Below are 20,592 nucleotides of genomic sequence, written 5' to 3'. Positions count from 1 at the left end.
ATGTTCTTACCAACATTTTTTTTAGGTTTAACTTCTCCTGTTATTTCAGCTCTTTCTAATGTGATTTTTTTTCCAGTTACCGCACTACATGGCCGTGTATTTGTAATTATCTCTGAAAATATTGAATATTCTGTGTAGTGTGGCATGGAAGGACCTTATCAAACCCCTCATTCTAGAATAACCTCCTGTGCATCTATAGATGAGTCCTAAGATCATAGATTTTGTGACTGCCATATCACACATTTGAATTCACTTTTAAGCTGCAGTCAACTGACACACTCAAATCTGTTTCATACATCTCTGTTAATGCACCTCCGTAAATCATTTTATTTTAATTCAAATACAGAAGTTCTGTTTTTCTGGGTTAAATTTTAGTTGTCTGGTTAGATTCACTCCCTCATCTTTGAATCCAGAGCCTATTGTTCAGTTTATTAGCTACAAAGTGTTCACTGAAATCATGCTATTTGTACTAAATAAGATGATAAATTCAGCAAGCTCAGGAAATATCTAGGGGAGATTGCATCAGAGAGCTCTACTTCAAATGAAAAATTCCTTTTTGCTATTGGGTGTGGCAGCCAGGAGTGTGCCTGCCAGCCAGGAGTGTGCCTGCCAGCCAGGAGTGTGCCTGCCAGCCAGGAGTGTGCCTGCCAGCCAGTTCCCCTCTTTTCCGCTCTCCGTGTGAGACTTCTCAGAGTGGAGATATTTTCTAGTGCTGCTGGCAGAAAACACAGTTGCTGCTGAATGTTCCCAAGCCAGCATAAATTAGTCCTTGGTGAGAACTTGGTAAACATGGGGGCAGACAAGGGAGTTATGAGGAATTAGTACCAGGAGTAGAAGAATGAAGACAGTAACTTCCTACTTGTTCTGTGTCTTCCTGACAGTTGCTGATATGGAGCTCATTTAAGAAAAAGTGCTCTCAAGAGGGAATAAGGTGGAGTGGTTCTGCCATGGCAACAAGCCCTTGTTATAAAGGAATGTGGTCTGCCACTTTGTACGTGGTTCAGGTGGGGACTGTGCGATTATTCTTCTACTGGATTGGATTTGATACTGGTAATTTAGGGTCCCGTAAGGGCCTGCTGCTTGGCTCATTGTGGTCAGTGAGGGTGTAAGCCACAGGAACTCCATTTTAAAAGTGAGATAGCTGGGCCTCCCCGGTGGCGCAGCGGTTGAGCGCTGGCTTGCGAAGCTGCCCGCGGCCTCTGCGGCGCTGGTTCGATCCCCGGCTGCTCCTCCGCCACCGGAGGAGGGCCCCACATGGCGCACAGACCTCTCCTGCCGCCCGCTGCTCCCCTCAGCAGTGTGCTTCGGTCCTTCTGCCTGCTCTGCTCCCCGCTCTGGCTCTGGTGAATTCTCTCACCCTCCCGCGCTTCTGACTGTACCCAGTGCGTGTATAAACAAAAACAAACAAATAAATAAATAAAAACATGCCTCTATAAAAAAATTCTTTAAAAAAAAAGTGAGATAGCTAAGGCTATGGGGGGGTTTGCAAGTTGTTTTCAAGGCAAAAGAGATAATAAGTAGTTGAGATGGGATTTAAAAGTGGCAATGCGACATGAGAGTATATATTACTTTTTTTTTTAAGATCTCTTTATTTATGCAAATAAGAGCTGGGGTTCAGGCCAGAGGTGCAGGGGCGGAGGGCGAGAGGATTCACCAGAGCCAGAGTGGGGAGCAGAACAGGCAGATCTATTGAAATACTCTGCTGAGTGGAGCATCGGGCAAGACAGGAGATGTCTGCTGCACCATGTGGGCTGGGGATGGAACTCGTGCTGCAGTGGGTGCTAATAGCTTCATAGTGCTGAGACTTAACCCCTTGCACCACTAGGGAGGCCCTGAGAGTATATATATATATATATATTTTTTTAAAGATTGATTGATTGATTGATTGATTCATACATACATACAAGCACTGGGTACAGTCAGAAGCGCGGGAGGGCGAGAGAATTCACCAGAGCCAGAGCGGGGAGCAGAGCAGGCAGAAGGACCGAAGTACACTGCTGAGGGGAGCAGCGGGCGGCAGGAGAGGGCGCGCCATGTGGGACCCTCCTCCAGTGGCCAGGGAGCAGCCGGGGATCGAACCGGAGCTGTAGAGGCTGCGGGCAGCTTCGCAACCCAGCGCTCAACCGCTGCGCCACCGGAGAGGCCCGAGAGTATATATTTCTAATCACTTTGTAAAACATCCTGGGCAGTGTGCTCCAGGCACATGCTTGCTCAGCCAGGGAGGGCAGGCAGCACAGGCTTTTCAGGTGGCAGAACTAAAGGTACCAGAAGGCAGGACAGCCAGGCAGACAAGGGGAGAGCAGCCAGCCCCTGGCAGCTGTTGCCGTGACAACAGTCTCCAGGGGCGTGGCCTTGGGGGGGGGGTTCTGAGGCAGCCTTGGGGGAGTTTTTCTTGTTTTTCTTGTTCAGGGATTCCTGTTTCCTGGTGAGGCTGCCCTTCTGTGGCAGGCAAAGTGCTCCCTCCATCCCACAACACCTTTACAGCACGTTTGACAGAGGCCAGCTTTCACTTAGCGGGGTCTGTCTGCCAGAAGTTGAGGGATTCTGCCCTGCCCTGCCCAGAGGTCCCCTGAGCTGCAGCTGCCCCTGATAACACCCATGGCAGTCCTCTGCTCCCCAGGTCCTGCTGTGGACTGGCTGCAGCAGGCTCTGTCCAGTCTGTGGCTCTCAGACTCTCCTCCTGCACCAGGGCCCAGGGGTGAGCCCACCCCCACCCCAAACAAGCACTGAGAAACCAGGGACTCTGAGGTAGCAGCTCAGGCTGCTGGGCCACACAGGGACAGGGAAAGGTCCTGGGCTGTAGGCAGGTGGTGCCAGGCTCTGGGCTGGGCAGGACTCATGCTGTCCCTGTCACAGGAGGGCTCCCTCTGTTTGTGTCCTTCTCCTCCCTGAAAGGTGGGGGCACGGGGTGTGGGAGAGTGACTGAGGACCCTTCCAGCTCTGCTCCATCCTCCACAGTGCCCTCCACGGTGAGTGGGGCTGCTCTTAGGAGCTCCATTTGGCCTGAGTGGGCATGGCTCCAGACTGTGGCTGCTGCTACCTTCCCCAGAATCCAGGTAAGCTCAGAGCAGGGAACTCAGAGCTCCTCTTAGGCTGGCCTTCCCTGCTGGGCTCCCACACACTCACAGCCCTCCTCTTGGCCCCAGGGCCTCTGAGAACAACCTTTAGAACAACCCCAGTCTGAGGTCTGGGTGACAGAAGTTGGGACAGAGGAGACAGAGTCACAATCTTGGTTATTTGATTTAACGAACTTATATTTCATGAGTGTTTGTTTTTGCTTCTTTTTGTATTCACTTGATGCATGACTCAGTTGTCCTGGAGGATCTAGGTAACAGAGTTTGGGATAGAGCCAGGGTAGTCTATGTAATTTATGGGGCCCTCGTTGAAAAGCGATTTCAAAAGTGCTGTTGCAGGGCAAAATGAAGGGCATCCCAGAATCCCAAAACTGTCCGCTCTAAAAACTAAAAACTGCCACCCACTACATCAAGGCAAATTTACTCTAGTGCAGTGGGCTGTTGATAGCGCTGAGACTTAACCCCTCGACCACCATTGAGGCCCAGAAGTTTGTTTTTTAATAGACATCATTAAAAAATGTTTTAGATTTAAAGAAAAATTAAGAAGATGGTATAGAAAAATCCCATATACTCCTACCCAGTAGCATCTTACATTGTAGTATGGTACATTTGTTATAATTAATGAACCAATATTATGTCACTAAGCCTATACTTGCCTGAAATGTTCTTGTTTTTACCTAATACCCTTTTTCTACTTCTGGATCCCATCAAGGATCCCACATTACTTTTAGCTTCATGTCTCCTTAGGTTCCTCTTGGCTATGACAGTTTCTCACTTTGTATAATTTTGATGACCTTTATAATTCATAGTCAAGTATTTGTAGAATACACATCTATTGGGATTTGTCTGGTGTTTTCCTCTTGAGTTAGACTGGAGTTATGGGTTTGGGGGAGGAATATCCCAGAGATAAAGATCCATTTCATTACATATCAAGGCTACATACTATTAATGTGATTCATACCACTGATGTTGAATTTGACATGATTTTTATTAATGTTATTCTAAGTAAAGGAAAAACATTTAAAGTATTAACTTGAATTATATAGTTCATCTTTATGTTGTATAATGCTAGCTTTAAATGCAATTACAAGAGCATTTGACTCATATGGAGAATCACCAAAATTACATAATTCATATCTTCTAGCTTGTACATGCATATGTATTTCCTTCTTTTTTTTTAAGATTTTTTTATTTATTTATACAAGCACTGGGTACAGTCAGAAGCATGGGAGGGTGAGAGAATTCATTGAGCCAGAGTGGGGAGCAGAACAGGCAGAAGGACCAAAGTACACTGCTGAGGGGAGCAGCGGGCGGCAGAGAGGTCTGAGCGCCATGTGGGACCCTCCTCCAGTGGCCGGGAAGCAGCCAGGGATCGAACTGGCGCTGCAGAGGCTGCGGGCAGCTTTACAAGCCAGCGCTCAACTGATGCGCCACCGGGGAGGCCCTATATTTCCTTCTTAGCAGATAATGGAAATGCTACACAAAACTAACTCATCTGTTTTTATTTCAGTTCTTGATATGTGCACAGTCTGTAAACATCTTCTACCATTGTCTTGCTGATGAATAAGGAAGGATTAACAGGAAAAGGAACTGTGGGATGTGTTTTCCTTTCTCTTCTTTGTCATCATTTTCAACATAACTGGTTGGTGAATACAGGAAAGTGATACATATAAGAAAAGATATGGCTTGGTTTCTTGGTGATTTGTGATTTTTATAATGTGATTCTGTGTTTGTAATAAGTTCTCAATGGAACCAAAAGGGGGGGGCCTCTTCTGGTTATCATTAATCATAGACGTAATTTGCTTTTATTTGTTCTGAATCTTGCTGAAATCCCATGTATCGAGGGAGTTTTGTGCTCACGGAGCATGAGGAATATAAGCGGGGCAGTAAGGATGGCACACACATATATTGTTATACCTCCTTTCCTATTCATTTGCCAATACCACACTGTCTTCATTTCTGCAGCCTTCCATGAAGGCTCAAGTTTAGGTTTAAGTCCTCCAATATTGTTCTTTTTCAAGATTATTTTGACTTTCATAGATCCCATGCATTTCCTTTCAAATTTTAGAATTAGCTTATTGCTTTTCACCAAAAAAAGTCAACTGGGATATTAATTGGAATTACACTGAATGTACATGATCACAGGTTTGATAGTATTGAGTCTTTGCTACATGAACATGGTATACTTTATCATTGTTTTAGATCTTCCAAATTACCCTCAGTAATTTTGTAGTTTTTGGTGTACAAGTCTTCATATATTTCATAAAATTTATCCCTAATTCTTGTGTTTTGATGTCATTACAACTCAATTCACTTATTTTTATAACTAAATTCTAGTAGGGCATTCTTTTTACATTCTCATGCTATCCCTGCAAATAAGGGCATTTTTATTTCCTTTCCTATTTACATACCTATTTTCCCTTGCCTTGTTGTACTAACTAGGATTTCCATTATATTGTTGAACAGCGGTGGTGAGAACACACATCTTTCAGTTATTCATTCTTAAGTATGTCTGCTGTGGTTTTTTCATAAATGCCTTATTTCAGCCTGAGGATTTTCTTTTCTGTTCATAATTTCCTGAGAGATTTTATTATAAATGGGGGTGATTTGTCTTTTATCAAATGCTTTTTCTATATCTGCTGAGAGATGGTCATAATTTTCTCCTTTATTATGTTAATATATTGAATTACATTGACTTTTGAATGCTCAACCAACTTTGCTTTCCTGGGATAAACCTTATTTGGTCATGATGTATTTATAAAGTTTTTATAGATCACTGGATTCAATTTCCAAAAATTTTAAAAGAACTTTTGCATTTGGGCCTCCCTGGTGGCGCAAGGGGTTAAGACACAACCTATGAAGCTATCCGCAGCCACTGCAGCACAAGTTTGATCCCAGGCCAGGGAGCTATACCCACATGGCACAGCAACCTCTCCTGTCTCACCCGCTGCTCCCCTCAGCAGTGTATTTCAGTCTGCCTGTTCTGTTCCCCACCCTGTCTCTGGTGAATCCTGTCACCCCCCCCCCACACCTCTGGCCTGTACCCCAGTTCTTGTATGCATAAATAAATAAATCTTTTTTTTAAAAAAAGAACTTTTGCATTTATATTCGTGAGGTATATTGGTCCTCATTTTCTTACAATGTTTTTGTTTTAGTATCAGGATAAATCTGGCCTCATTATACATAGAATAGACTATTTCATCTACTTTCTGAAAGAGTTTGTTTAAAATTGTTATTTCATCCTTAAATGTTTGCCAAAATTCACTAGTGAAGACATCTGGGCCTGGAGTTTTCTTGGAAGGTTTTTAATAACAAATTGATTTTATTTCATAGACATAGGCAGTGGCACGCTGGAGCTGCCTTGTACAGGCTAATGAGAGCTGATTGTTTTCATCTCTGAACAAATCCTTATTCAGTGATGTCACATTGATAGACTGAAAATGGCTGTGGTTTATACCATGGAAATTAAATAGGCTTATGAATCAGGGGCTTTATTTTCTTCCGGAAACCTGGTGGCTAAATGCTGCTTTTTGTGTGCAGGTTTTCTATTTGCTTTTTGAGTGAATTTGGTAATTTGTGTCTTACAAGGAATTTGACAATTTTATCTATGTTACTGAGTTGATTAGCATAAAGTTGCTCATGTATTTCCATCTGTCCTTTAAATGTTTGGAAGATCTGTAATGATGGCCCCTTTTCATTTATTTAAAAAAAGTTTTATTGAGATATTATTGTTCCCATACTATACAATTTACCCACTAAAAGTGTACAGTTGAGTAGTTTTTTTTAAAGATTTATTTATTTATGCATACAAGAACTGGGGTGTAAACCAGAGGTGCAGGGGGGATGAGAGGATTCACCAGAAAGAGTGGGGAGCAGGACAGGCAGATCTACTGAAATACACTGCTGAGGGGAGCAGCAGGCTAGACAGGAGAGGTCTGCTGCCCTTTGTGGGTTGCTCCCTGGCCAGCCAGGGGATCAAACTTGTGCTGCAGTGGCTGCTGATAACTTGATAGCGCTGTCTTTAACCCTTGCACCACCAGGGAGGCTCCCAGTTAAGTAGTTTTTAAATACAGTTGACCCTTAAACAATACAGGGGTTGCTGACCTCCCTGCATAGTCAAAAATCCATTTATAACTTCTGACTACCCCAATATTAAGCTATAGTTTTCTCTTGATATCTGCAGGGGATTGGTTTCAGGATCCCAAGGATACCAGAATCCTTGGATGCTCAAGTCACATATAATTGACCCTTATATCTGCAGATCCTGTATCTGCAGATTCAACCAACTGACATCCCCAGTTTGTTGAATCTGTGAATGAAAATGCAGGAATATAAAAAAAAATTCACTTAGAAATGGCCCTTGCAGTTCAAACCCCTGTTCTTCAAGGGTCAACTGTATATTCAGAAACCTGAATGACTATCACCTCAATCAATATTAGAGCACCTTCAACTCAAAAAGAAAGCCCATGTCCTTTAGTTATTCAACCCTCATCCCCATCCCCAATATCCCCAAGCTTAGGCAACCGCTAATCTTCCTGACTATGGATTTGCCTATTCTAGACTTTTCATATAAATGGAATCATGTAACTTGTGGTCTTTTGTGACTGGCTTCTTAGCAAAATGTTTTCAAGATCTGTCCATGTTGTAACATGTAACAATAATTTATTGTGTTTTATGACCAAATAATATCTCATCATTTGGATATACCAGTTTTTTTTTTAATCCATTCATCACTTGATGGACGTTTGGATTGTTTTCACTTTTTGCTATTATGAATAATGATGCTATTAACACTCATGTACAAGCTTTTTTTTTTCCCTTGAGTATATAAATAGGAGTGGAATTGCTGATTCAAATGGTGACTTTGTTGAATATTTAGACTCATCAGTTTCTTCAAAGATTTACTCAGGCATTCTTAGAGGGATTGCATGTAATCTTTAGTTCAGTTTGGGATTTATTGCCATTTTAACAATATTAAGTCTTCCAATCTATGAACAATCCTTGTACTTTCATTAAATTTGGCCCTGAGTATTTGTTCTTTTTGGTGCATATTACAAATGAAATTGCTTTCTTAATTTTATTTTTTTGGATTGTTCATTGCAAGCATGAAATAAAAATTAATGGGCCTCCCTGGTGGAGCAGCGGTTGAGCATTGGGTTGCAAAGCTGCCCACAGCCTCTGCAGCGCCGGTTTGATCCCTGGCCACCAGCGAGGGTCCCAGATGATGCACAGACCTCTCCTGCCGCGCCCGCTGCGCCCCTCAGCAGTGTGTTTCATCAGTCTGCCTCTTCTGTTCCTCACTCTGGCTCTGGTGAATTCTCTCACCCTCCCGCGCTTCTGACTGTACCCAGTGCTTGTATAAATAAATAATAAAAAGAAATAAAAATTATTTTTGTATATTGAAATTGTATCCTGCCACCCTTCTGAACATATTTATTAGTTCTAATGGTGTTTTCAGTGGATTCCTTAAGGTTTTCTATATAAAACCGTGTCATCTGTGAATAGAGATAGTTTTACTTCTGTTCTCTTTAATCTGGATCTCTTTTATTTCCTTTAATGCCTAACTTCCATGGCTAGAACTTCTAGCACAATAGAAGTGGAGAAAACAGACATCCTTATTTTGTTCCTGATCATAAGGGAGAAACATCCAGTCATTCACCATTAAGTATGTTAGTTGTGCATTTTTCAGAGATGTTCTTTGTCAGGTTGAGAAAGATCTAGTCCTAGTTTGTTTTGTGTTTTTATCATGAAAATGTGTTGGATTTTTAAAATGCTTTTTATGTGCCCTTTGAGATTGTCATATGATTTTTGTGTTTTATTCTACTGATATGGCATTTTATATTTATTTCTGAATGTGAAACCAACCTTACATTCCTGGAATAAATCCCACTTTGTCATGTTATGTCATTCTTTTTATATATTGCTTGATTCATTTTTTAGTATTTTTGGAAGATTTTTGCATCTAATTTTATGTAAGATATTAGTTTGTAATTTTGTATTTATTCTTCTTTACATGTTTAGCAGAATTTAGCAGTGAAGGGCCTCCCTGGTGGCTCAGGTGTTTGAGCGCAGCACTGTGAAGATGTCTGCAGCCTCTGCAGTGCCGGTTCGATCCCCGCCCGCCGGCCTCAGAGCAACCCACATGGCATGGCAGACCTCTCCTGTCTCACCCGCTGCTCCCCTCAGCAGTGTATTATTTCGTCAGTCTGCCTATTCTGTTCCCTGCTCTGTCCCCGGTGAATCCTCTCACCCTCCCGCACAGCTGGCCTGTACCACGGCTCTTGTAAAAATAAAATAAATCTTTAAAAAAAAAAAGAATTTAGCAGTGAAGCCATCTAGGCCTGGACTTATCCTTCTTGGTAGCTTTGTCTTTGTTAATTTATTCCCTTTACCATTATAGAAGTGTACAGAATTGCTATTTCTTCTGGAGTCAATTTTGGTAGTTTCTGTCTTTCTAGGAATTTGTCCATTTCATCTAAATTATCAAATTTATTGGCATATAATTATTCATGGTTTTCATTCATGATCTTTTTATTTCTGTGAAATTGATAGTAATCCCCTCTTTCATTTCTGATCCTAGTAATTCGAGTTTTCTTTTTTTCTGGGTAATCAATCTAAAGATTTGTCTATTTTGTTGATCTTTACAGAGAACTAGCTTTTGTTTTTACTGATTTTTCTCTTGTTTTTTGATTCTCTGTTTCATCAGTTTCTGCTCTAGTCTTTATTACTTCCTCCTGCTTGCTTCAGGTTTAGTTTGCTCTCTTTTTCAAGGTCTTACATTAGAAGGTTAGATTTTTTTTTTGAGATTTAATTTTATTTATGCATACAAGAACTGGGGTGTAGGCCAGAGGTGTGGAGGGTGGGGGTGAGAGGATTTACCAGAGATAGAGTAGGGAGCAGAACAGGCAGACTGACGGAAATACACTGCTGAGGGGAGCAGCAGGCATGTCAGGAGAGGTCTGCTGTGCCATGTGGATCACTTGCCTGGGCGGGGATCAAATCAAACTCAAGCCACAAAGGCTGGTGATAGCTTGATAATGCTGAGACTTTAACCCCTGCAACACCAAGGAGGCCCAGAAGGTTAGATTATTGATTTGAGATCTTTATTTTTAATATAGGCATCTGCAGCAATAAATGTCCCTCTAAGCATTACGTTAGTGGTTTCTCCTAAGTTTTTTATATTGTGTCTTCATTTTCAGTCATCTCAATATATTTCCTGATTTCCTTATTAATTTCTTCTTTGATCCCACTGATTACTTAGGAGTGTTATGTTTAATTTCCCATATTTGTGTATTTCTGAATTTCTGTTTTTCTTTTTTGTTTCAGGCCATGTTAGTAGAAAACATACTTAGCATTACTTCTAATTTTTTCAAATTTATTGTGATTTGTTTTATTGCCTACCATATTGTTTATTCTGCAGTATATTTCATATACACTTGAGAAGAATGTATATCCTACTATTGTTTGAAATGGTCTGTAATGTCTATTAGATCTACTTATTTTATAGTGTTGTTCAAATCTTCTATTTTCTCTTTGGTATTCTAGTTTTATTCATTACTAAAAGTTGAAAGTTTGCAGTTATTATTGTTGAACTATCTGTTTCTTCATCTTAATCAGTTTTTCTTCATGTATGTTGATTTCTATTTTTAAATACATACATGTCTATAGCTTAAATCTTACTGATGGATTTATCCTTTCATTATTATAAAATGTCTCTCTTACGTCTACTAACATTTTTGTTTTGAAGTAAATTTTGCGTGATATAGTGACAGCCTTTCCAACTTTCTTGTTGCTGTTTTTATTTTTTAGTCATTTCTTTCAATCTATTTGTATCTTTGAATTTAAAGTGTTTCCTGTAGACAGCATAGCATAAGATTTTGGTTTTTTTAATATCCAATTTGACAACTCTTCCTTTTATTGGATAGTTTAAATTCCTTTACACTTTCTTATTACAGAAATAGTTGGATTTGCAACTGCCATTTTACTTGTTATTTTCAATGTCTTATTGTTTTTGTTCCTTTATTCTTCTTTTGCAGTATTTAACACTCCTAAGTAATTATTTTCTTTTTTCTTTTTTTTTTTTTTATAGAGGCATGTTTTATTTATTTATTTATTTTATTTGTTTGTTTGTTTTGTTTATACATGCACTGGGTACAGTCAGCAGCGCGGGAGGGTGAGAGAACTCACCAGAGCCAGAGCGGGGAGCAGAGCAGGCAGAAGGACCGAAGTACACTGCTGAGGGGAGCAGCGGGCGGCAGGAGAGGTCTGCGCGCCATGTGGGACCCTCCTCTGGTGGCCAGGGAGCAGCCAGGGATCGAACCGGCGCTGCAGAGGCCGCGGGCAGCTTCGCAACCCAGAGCTCAACCGCGGCGCCACCGGGGAAGCCCTAAGTGAATATTTTCTAATGTTGCATTTTAATTTCATTTTTTAAAATTTTTTTAAAGATATATCCATTTTTACACAAGAACCGGGGTATAGGCCAGAGGTACGGGAGGGTGAGAGGATTCACCAGAGACAGAGCGGGGAACAGAACAGGCAGACTGACTGAAATACACTGTTGAGGGGAGCAGCGGGCGAGACAGGAGAGGTCTGCTGCGCCATGTGGGACCCCCGCAGGCCAGCAGGGATCTAGCCGGCGCTGCAGAAGCTGCGGACAGCTTCACAGCGCAGCGCTCAACCGCCTGCGCCACCAGGGAGTCCCACATTTTAATTTCATCAATGATTTTTTGCTATATTTTTAGTTACTTCATTAGTGTTTGCTCTAATGCATACCACATGCATATCAGAATCAGCTTCACGTTTAACTAACTTAATTCTAGTGAGATACAGAAATGCAGCTTCTAGGTAGCTCTGTTCCCTTCCTCTCCTTTTTTGGTGATTTTATTGTTATTCTCTTTCTTCCCTTTTTATCATTTTATTGTTTTATATATATACATATATGTATAATATCTGTACATCTTACAAACTCAATCGTATACTATTATAATTATTACTTTATCTAACTTTTTATTTTTAAAGATTCGGAGAGAAGAAAGGAATAGTTTTTGTTATATTAACCTCTTTATTTATATCTATTCTTGATCTTTTCATTTGATTCCTCTGGATTTGAGTTACCGTTGGAGTCATTATCTTAGCCAATATAACACTTATTAGTAACCCACATTTCTCTGAAGCTCTGTTCATTTATCTTCAACCTTTTTTTTTTCTCTGCTGTTTCATATTGTTTAATTTCCATTAGTGTATGTTCAAGTTCACTAACATGTCTGCCAGTTCAGATTTCCTGTTGAATTTTTCATTTTGGTCATTGTATTTTTCAACACCGGTATTTCCATGTATTCTTTTTAAATTTTTTTTTATTTATTCATGCATACAAGAACTGAGGTACAGGCCAGAGTTGTGGAGGGCAAGAGGATTCACCAGAGACAGAGCGGGGAACAGAACAGGCAAATTGACTGAGATACACTGCTGAGGGAAGCAGCAGGTGAGTCAGGAGAGGTCTGCTGCACTATGTGGGTAACTCCCTGGCTGGGGATAGAACTCATGGTGCAGTGGCTGCAGATAGCTTCATAGGTTGTGTCTTAACCCCTTGAGCCACCAGGGAGGCCCTATTCTTTTTTTTAAAAAAAAAATTATCTTTTTTGACTTTCTATATTTGAATTCACATTGTCATCATATTTTCTTTTACTCCTTTAATCATGGTTTTCTGTATTTCTGTGATCCTATTTATAGTGGCTACTTTGAAGTCTTTATTAAATTTGACATCTGGCTATTCTCACAGGGCGTTTCTATTCTCTGACTTTTTCCCTTATATATAGGTCATACTTTCCTATTCCTTTGTACATCTCCTAATTTTTTGTTGGAAACTGGACATTTTAGATAATATATTGTAGTTTCGGTTTTCCTCTCCTCCCAATCAAAGGCTCATTATTATAGTTTCTATATTTGTTTAATGACTAGCTGGATTATTTTAGGTAAATGAGATTATTTTAGATAACCCATCTAATCACTAAACAGATAATGTGTGTGCTCATACATTGTGGAACCTCTGTTTTGCTCCTTAGTAGGCACTGTCTTAGGTGTGCCCACAGTCACCCTGTGGTAACAGTGGTTTGACAGGGCTTTCTGCAAGTCTAAGTCTCTGACCACACAGACCTATTAACCACCACTAATAACTTGATGATTGCTCTATTATTTTCAACAATGCCCTGAAACATAGATTATTCTACTGATTATTCTACTGATGACTTCTCCTGAGAGGTCTCCTCCTAGATCTCCCTTTCCTAGGTTTTTCTCTGATAAATGAGTTTACCTACAATTTAGTCTTTATCTCGAATTAGTCTACTGATGTCCTCTCAATTGTTTTTTCACCTTGAGTGATGTTATCTGAACCAAATGCATGTTTTTCAATAACAACCAATTCTCTGACTTTCCAGCACCATCTGGATTTCCTGCAGTTTAATTCATTTCTGATACTAACCCATCAGCGTTAGTACAGACCACAGGTTAAGGACTCAGTCCTACAAGAATGCATTCACTTCACATAGCAGACACAAACAGGAATCCCAGGCTGCCCACACTTCTGCCCAGATACGTATAAATTAGGGACATTTCATGATTCCCTCTTCAATTTCAGTGATTTACTAAAACAACTATCAGAACTTAAGAAGCTGCTTCACTTATTATTATAGGTTCATTGTAAAGGTTACAACTCAGGAACAGCTAAATGAAAGAGAGGCCAAGGTTTTAGGGGGTCGATTTTAGGATTTCCATGCTTTCTCTAGGCACAACTCTTTGCTAACACATAGCTATGTTCATCAATCCAGAATCTCCCCAAACCCTGTAATTTAATGAGGGTATATGTGTTGCCAAATGTGGGCCTGCTCCCCAGTGTCACAGATGCCAATACCATACCACCAGCTTTTGGTAAAAGAAACAGCTGAATGCGAGGTCACCTGGCTGGAGACTGGAGGCAAGGCTCCGATTTCTCATCATTGTCACCAAAACTTGTTATTTCCTATCCTTTTCATTTTAGCTATTATATTGAGTGAAGCATTATTCCTTTTTGGTTCTGATTTATATTTTTCTAATGACTAATGAATATCAATCTTCTTTCCTGTGCCTATTGATTGGTTATCTACATATATTTGGAGAAATTTGTATTCAAATCATTTGTCCATTTTTAAAAATTGGGTTATTTGTCTTTTTATGGTTGCATTTCCAAAGTGTTTTGTACATTCTGGAAATTAGTCCCTTATCAGATACATTATTTGTAAGTATTTTGCAAATACTTTTCTGGGAATTGTCTTTTACTTTTTTACTGCAATCAATTGTGGCACAAAAAAATTTCACTTTGTGCAACACCCATTCATGATAAAAGCCCTTGAAATTCTTGGGATACAAGGAACATACCTCAACATCATAAAGGCCATCTATGACAAGCCAACAGCCAGTATCATTCTCAATGGTGAAAAGCTGAAAGCAATTCCATTAAGATCTGGAACAAGACAAGGATGTCCACTCTCACCATTGCTTTTCAATATAATACTGGAAGTCCTAGCCAGGGCAATAAGACAAGAGAAAGACATCCAAGGAATCCAAATAGGAAAAGAAGAAGTCAAACTATCACTATTTGCAGACGATATGATATTATACATAGAGAACCCCAAAAACTCCACAGAAAAGCTAATTCAACTCATCAATCAGTTCAGTAAAGTGGCAGGATACAAAATCAACACGCAAAAGTCAGTAGCCTTCCTATACACAAACAATAAATCTGAAGAAGAAGAAATCAAAAAGACCATCCCTTTTGTTATTGAAACAAAAAAAATCAAATATTTGGGAATAAATCTAACAAAAGAGGTAAAGGACCTATACAAAGAAAACTATAAAACACTGTTAAAAGAAATAGAAGAAGACACAAAGAAATGGAGAGACATCCCCTGCTCATGGATTGGAAGAATAAACATTATTAAAATGGCCATCCTTCCAAAAGCAATATACAGATTCAATGCTATTCCAATCAAAATTTCAATGTCATTCTTCAAAGAAATAGAACAATTATTGATGAAATTCATATGGAATCACAAAAAACCCCGAATAGCCAAAGCTCTCCTGAAAAAAAAAGAAGGGAATGGAGGCATCAGACTCCCAGACTTCAAACTATACTACAAAGCCATAATCATCAAAACCGCATGGTATTGGAACAAGAACAGACATACAGACCAATGGAATCGAATAGAAAATCCAGAAATAAACCCACAGGTTTATGGTCAACTAGTCTTTGACAAAGGAGCAAAGACTATGCATTGGAGCAAAGAAAGTTTGTTCAATAAATGGTGCTGGGAAAACTGGGTCGCTACATGCAAAAGAATGAAGCTTGACCACCACCTCACACCATACACAAAAATCAACTCAAAATGGATTAAAGAACTAGACATAAGACCTGAAACCATAAAATATATAGAAGGAAATATAGGCGAAACACTACGTGATTTGCACATCAAAGACATCTTTACAGACACATCACCCAAAGCTGTGATAGTGAAGGCAAAGATAAACAGCTGGGACTATATCAAATTAAAGAGCTTTTGCACAGCAAAAGAGACAATAACAAAAACAAAGAGAAACCCCACCAACTGGGAGAACATTTTTGCACCCAACACTAATGATAAAGGACTGATCACAAAAATCTGCAAAGAGCTGATGAGACTCAACAACAACAAAGAAAATAATCCAGTCAAAAAATGGGCAGAAGAGCTTAAAAGAAACTTCTCTGAAGAGGAAATGCAAATGGCCAACAGGCATATGAAAAAATGTTCAACATCACTTGTCATCAGGGAAATGCAAATCAAAACTACCATGAGATACCATCTTACACCAGTGAGAATGGCACATATTAAAAAAACTAGCAACAACAAATGTTGGCGAGGGTGTGGAGAAAAAGGAACTCTTCTGCACTGTTGGTGGGAGTGCAAACTGGTCCAACCACTGTGGAAAGCTGTGTGGAGATTTCTGGACCTACTAAACATAGAGCTTCCATATGACCCAGCAATTCCACTCCTAGGTATTTACCCAAAGGACACAGAAACATCAATTCCAAAGAACACCTGCACCCCTATGTTTATAGCAGCACTGTTTACAATAGCTAAGCTTTGGAAACAACCCAAATGCCCAAAAATAGATGACTGGATCAAGAAGATGTGGTACATATATACCATGGAATATTACTCAGCATTCAAAAAAGATAAACACATGCAATTTGCTGCAACATGGATGGCGCTGGAAGGGATCATGCTCAGCGAAATAAGCCAAAAAGAAAAAGAAAAATACCGGATGGTCTCACTCATAGCAGGAATCTAGAAAACTTAAATAAGGGACCAGGAAAATGAATAACTATAAGAAAGTGAAAATCAAAATCAACAAAAAACTATGAACCAGAGACACTTTTAGGGGGGCGGGGGCGGGAGGGGAGGGATTGGGGTCAGAATGGGGGGCTGCAATTGTATGGGGAATATAACAATAAAATTTATAAAAAAAAAAAAAAAAATAAATAAATAAAGGGAAAAAAAAAAAAATTTCACTTTGGTGATGTCTAACATATATTATCTTTGGTCACATATGCTATCATTTCTTAGAATTTTATAATCTTAGCTCTTACATTAATATTTTTGACCCATGTTGAGTTAATTTTGGTATATGGTATGATACTGTGGTCTAGATTCAGTCTTCATCATGTGGATATCCAGTTGTTCCATCATGATTAGTTTAAAAACGATTCTTTCCCACTTTGAGTTGTCTTCATACATTTATCAATAATACATTAACTCTAAAAGTGAGGATTTACTTCTGAGTTCTCAGTTATTTTCCGTTGTTCTATATATCTATCATATCAATACCATTCTGTCTTGATTACTGTCATTTTACAGTAAGTGTTGAACCTAGAAAGTGCAAAGTAAGCAGTGTCTTTCTTTCAGACTGTTTTGTCTATTCCGGATCCCTAGATTTTAAGATCATCTTGTTATTTTCTACATAGAAGCCAGGTACAATTTTGGTAAAGATAGCATTGGATCTGTAGCTCAATTAATGTATATTGCCATCTAAAAAATACTGTCTTTCAATCCATGAACATAGGATTTATTGTCATTTGTTTTGATATTCCTTGATTTTCATTCACATTTTGTGTTTTCAGTTTATAAGTCTGACATTACTTTTGTTAAATATATCTCTAAAAATGTTTTTGTTTTTTGATGTCAATAGAATACTTTTCTCAAGTTCATTTTCAGATTGTTAATTTCTAGTGTAGAGAACTACAATTGAGTTGTATATATTGATATTGTATACTACTACACTGTTCCACTCATGTATTGGTTATTGTGTTTTTAACAGATTACTTAGGATTTGTTATATATAATATTATTATCGTCAAATAGAAATCATTTCACTTCTTGTTTCCTAAATGAATGCCTTTTTATTAATTTTTCTTGCCTAGTTGCCCAACTTGAACTTCTAGTTCAACCTCTAGAAATGGCAAGAAAGGACACCCTTGTCTTGTTTCAGTTCCTAGAAGGAAATTTTTCAGTCTTTCACCATTAAGTGTAGTGTAAATTGCATGTCTTTGGTGTATTTCATTTATCAAGTTGAAATTCACTTGTATTCTTAGTTTTTTATTTATTTTTATTTTTTTAAAGATTTATTTATTTATGCATACAAGAGCTGGGGTACAGGCCAGAGATGTGGGGGTGGTGGGGGGGGAGAGGACTCACCAGAGACAGAGTAGGGAACAGAACAGGCAGACTGACTGAAATACACTGCTGAGGGGAGCAGCGGGTGAGACAGGAGAGGTCTGCTGCACTATGTGGGTTTCTCCCTGGCCAGCCAGGGATCAAACTTGGCTGCAGAGGCTGTGAAATGCTTCATAGTGCGGTGCTTAACATCTTGCACCACCAGAGAGGCCCCTAATCTTAGTTTTTTTAAATGACAAGGTACTGGATTTTTCAAATGTCTTTTCTGAGTTTATTGAGATGATCATGTGGTTTAGGACCTTCATTCTGTTAATAGATGGTTTATATTAACTGATTTTTGTGTGTTGAGCCAAACTTGCATTCCTCAGACAAATTTCACTTGGTTATTGCATATAATCCTTTTTATTTATTGCTAGTTTCAGTTTGCAAGTAATCGTTGAAGATTTTGAATGTATATTCATTAAAAATATTGGTCTGTAGTTGTCCTTCACCAAGTCTTATTTTGATATCAAGGTGATACTGGCACTGTAGACTTAATCAGCAAGTATTTCTTCCTCTTCTATATTGTTAAAATAATCAGACAAGGAAGCCATGAAACTGAAGTGGCTCTAACACCCTGTAGTCTATGTAAACAAACTGAAATTTAACCAGAGTCAATTCCTGTACATGCTTCAAGGTTAAAAAGAACAATCACAACTATATAGCCAGTCAGATCATTTCCTTGATTTGCTTCCACATCTTCCTAAAAACCTTGCCCTTAGCTCCTATTGATGGAGCATATCTAACCACTTCCAGTTTTACACTGCCCAGTTGGAATTGATGTATGCTCAAATAAACTCTTAAAAATTTTAATATGCCTCAGTATGTCTTTTAACAGTTATAGTGTCTAAAGGAGACCTCCAGTGGCCCCAAGGAGCAATGAATAATGAGGAATAGGCACTCACCCAGTCTGTCGTGCTCACTGCTTTCTTGCAGTGTCTGGAAATTGTAAATAACTAAGACAATAAACAAAGACAACTCAAAGGGGGAAAAGAAAAGTTTTTAAAATAATCATGATGGAAAAACTAGATACCCACATGATGAGCCAATATGATAGCTAAGATGAAAAGGATAGGAAGTAACAAGTTTTGGTGACAATGATGAGAAACTGGAGCCTTGCCTCCAGTCTCCAGCCAGGTGACCTCGATTTCAGCTGTTTCTTTCACTAAAAGCTGGTGGTATGGTATTGGCTTCTGTAACATTGGGGAGCAGACCCACATCTGGCAACACATATACCCCAAAGTTACTTGAACCTTTCTTTTTCTGGATCAGGTCTCCAAATGAACTTAAAGTGGATTGGGTTTAGTGTGAGGCCACAGATAAATACAATTTTCTTACGAAGGGAAAAAAGATAAATTTGGTTCCTCCAAGTTCAAAGAGTCTGGGATTATTCCATCCGCGACTCTAACTATATGTACAGAAATTATGGGCCCAGTGCCTTTCTGATGGCTCAGGGGTTGAAGTCAGTGCTTTCAAGCTATCACCAGCCACTGCAGCAAGAGTTCAAACCCCGGCCAGGGAGCTAACCCACATGGCACAACAGACCTCTCATGTCTAACCCACTATGCCCTCAGCAGTGTATTTCAGTAGATCTGCCTGTTCAGCTCCCCACTCTGTCTCTGGTGAATCTTCTCACCATCCCCACCCCTGCACCTCTGTCCTACACCCCAGTTCTCATATACAGAAATAAATAAAAATAAATCGTTTAAAAAATTATGGGCCCATAATCTGTGTTTGTTTAAACAAGTGGGTTAACCTTACCAAAGACAATTTTGAGTTATAGTGCCCACAATAGAAAACTTTTAACTTAGATAAACTTCTCCATTTATAAGATGCCCTAGAGAAAATGGTCTCAGTCAAGAACTCAGAATAATAGAGGGAAAATTATTTTTCCTGTGCTATAATTTCTGGTGACTCAAATGAGACTGCTGGACTACCTAACTTGCTGCTGAAGCCTGCAGATGGGACCCTAGGAAAACTAGCAGAAGCTGGTGAAAGGTAAAAATTCCTACCAATATCATCTCTCCTGCATCTCTGTCTGTAGTGCCTGGTTTGTGAGACAAAGGTAAAATTTCATATTGTCACTTATCTAAATTCAGACCTATGAATTTGGTATCGGGGTACCCATTGGTTATTAATAATTGTCTTCGCAGGGACAGCTGTTGTTTTCCTCATTTTGTGTCCTGAGGACTTGAGCTGGCTTTTCTCCTATCGGGGCACATGGTTATCTGTACTTTTATGTACAGGCAACTCTGCTTTTAGGTTAAGGGACCCAAGAATGTTGCCACACAGAAATGTAGGTTGTGACCATTTATGGCTAGCATGCTATTGAACGTCGCCAGCTCTCAGGAGAATTGACTTAAGTCTTTCTTTTGATTATCTTTGTAAATGGTTCTAGATTGTGGGAAGTCTGCATCTCTTGCATCCTTTGGAGATACCTCCTGCATCCATGGTTAAGCTATAAAATGGCTTACTGGTTTGGCTTCAATACTTCATGTGTATTCTTTGGTTCACAAGGAAGAGGACAAAAAATAATAATAAAGAGTTTAATACTGCCAGGAATATTTACTCTTTATCTCAGCTGATACTTGTTTCTTCATGACCATCCATATACCTTCTGTGGGCTTGTGTGCGAATACTACATAGGATGGGTCTGATCTCGGACACTGCCTCTTCAGAGTAGTCCCCACTGACAAATATTAACCTGTGAGCCCAGGAAAACTAGTTAGTAGTAGGCT

This window comes from Talpa europaea, assembly GCF_964194135.1.
Source record: "Talpa europaea genome assembly, chromosome: X".
Classification (NCBI taxonomy): domain Eukaryota; kingdom Metazoa; phylum Chordata; class Mammalia; order Eulipotyphla; family Talpidae; genus Talpa; species Talpa europaea.
This window is presented reverse-complemented; position numbering follows the sequence as displayed.